Genomic DNA, 1,639 nt, shown 5'->3' with positions numbered 1-1,639 from the left:
ATTACATTATTTTAAAACTCAAAACAAGAAGTCAAAATTTGAACTTCTTGTCCAAACAAGAACGAAATTTGAATATAAGCACAAGCCATACATGCTGATTATTTGAAAGAGGTAAAATTTTGATTTATTTATACAAAATCTGAGGTGCAGTAATGTCATTGACATAGAGCCTAGAAACTTCTTATGTTAGTTCCTGTATTTAGACAAGCTATAGCCTACCAGGGGCTTGCTACAAGTACGTTCTAAAATATCTTTATAGTTTGCCCTGTTATCACTTTTTTAATTACAGAATTTTTGTCGTTTTAAAACTGCTGTGAGTAACTGAACACATATTAAAGTTATCCTTAGTTTATTACAAGGAAAATAAAGACAGATGAAGGTCACAGTTTCCTGATGTTATATGTAATTTTAAATTGTTCAGTAGAGTAAAAATCTGCAGGAACTTCTACCCATCTCCTTGAGTCATTTGTCCTTTTACATTTCTTCTCCTGTTGTATAAAAAATGCATACAGTTTCTTTCTGCTAAGAGTAGCAGTAATTTTAGTGGTCCCTAGGGACCCCTGAGGCCAGTGGAAGGTGGAAAGTCCTTCTCCCCTTCCCACAGACTCCAGGGTCCAGCCTGTACTGGTTCACATGTAGGTAAAAGCTGTATTGGCAATATCACACTTGGTTTTGCATCTCAGGCTCAGGCTGGGGTGCAGCCCCGCTGGTGCTTGGAGCCAGGAAGAGGAATGCAGCCTCTCCTGTTCCTGTGACCCCCACACATGAGTTCCCCAGCCTGGAGTGGGGGAGAACCTGCAGCCCCCCACCCAGCCCTGCTGTTCACACCCAAGCAGCAGGGAAACAGCTGCTCTCCACTTCAGCTCGTTTTCCTTCTAAAGCTCATGCAAGATCCAAAGAATTTCTACTCCAGATTTTTAGCAATATGGCAAATATTAGTCCAAACAAAAGCATGGTTCAGAAAAAAAAGGCTAGTTACTTTAAATAGGCATTGGATTAAAGAAGGAAGCTAAGAAAAATGCGTCAAAATAATATTAATTTACAGCTCCTGAGTGTTTAAAATTGCAATAAGTCAGAGACAGATATTTTGACAGAAGAAACCAGAACTACTGTAACGTGGGTAAAATTTCTCCATCCACAAGACTGTTAACTTGTATTCACTCATTTTGTTAAATATTACTCATTCCACACAAGCTCACGATTTAAACTTATGTCATACCACCAAAAAACCCAATAAAACAACAAAACCCACACCAAAAAAAAAAAAAAAATGCAAAGAGATAAAAAAGGAAAAGGGGGCAAAAAAGGCAAAGAAAAAGGAAAAAAAAGAAAAAAAGATGTAAAAAAAAAAAAAAAAGAGCAACTGGAAAATGTAAAATTCTTCTGGAAAAAGAAAATGCAAAATGCAGAATGGGAAATGCAGGACGGAGAACGGGAAATGGAGAAGGGGAAATGCGGGATGGGCATTGTCAGTGCAAAATGCATAATAATAATAACAATAATCATAACAACAATAATAATATTCATAATTTTTTTTTTTAAGCACCAAAGAAGTTCCCCAAAAAAAGGACAAAATCGGGCAAAAAGCGATGGGCGCCGGGCCCAGGGTCCCCCCGTGTCCCCTGGCGCAGGTGGCAGC

General features: G+C 38.3%; 1 protein-coding gene across 1 annotated transcript in view; it reads right to left on the bottom strand.

The window, feature by feature from the left end:
- Window positions 1-1,639, bottom strand: part of COL1A1 (collagen type I alpha 1 chain) — a 31,015-nt gene that overhangs the window by 28,535 nt on the left and 841 nt on the right. The gene's annotated exons all lie outside the window — the stretch shown is intronic.

The sequence above is a fragment of the Corvus brachyrhynchos genome, unplaced genomic scaffold (genome assembly GCF_000691975.1).
Source record: "Corvus brachyrhynchos isolate BGI_N302 unplaced genomic scaffold, ASM69197v1 scaffold47, whole genome shotgun sequence".
Lineage (NCBI taxonomy): Eukaryota > Metazoa > Chordata > Aves > Passeriformes > Corvidae > Corvus > Corvus brachyrhynchos.
The sequence above is the reverse complement of the archived record's forward strand: the minus strand, read 5'-3'. Positions and strand labels throughout refer to the sequence as shown.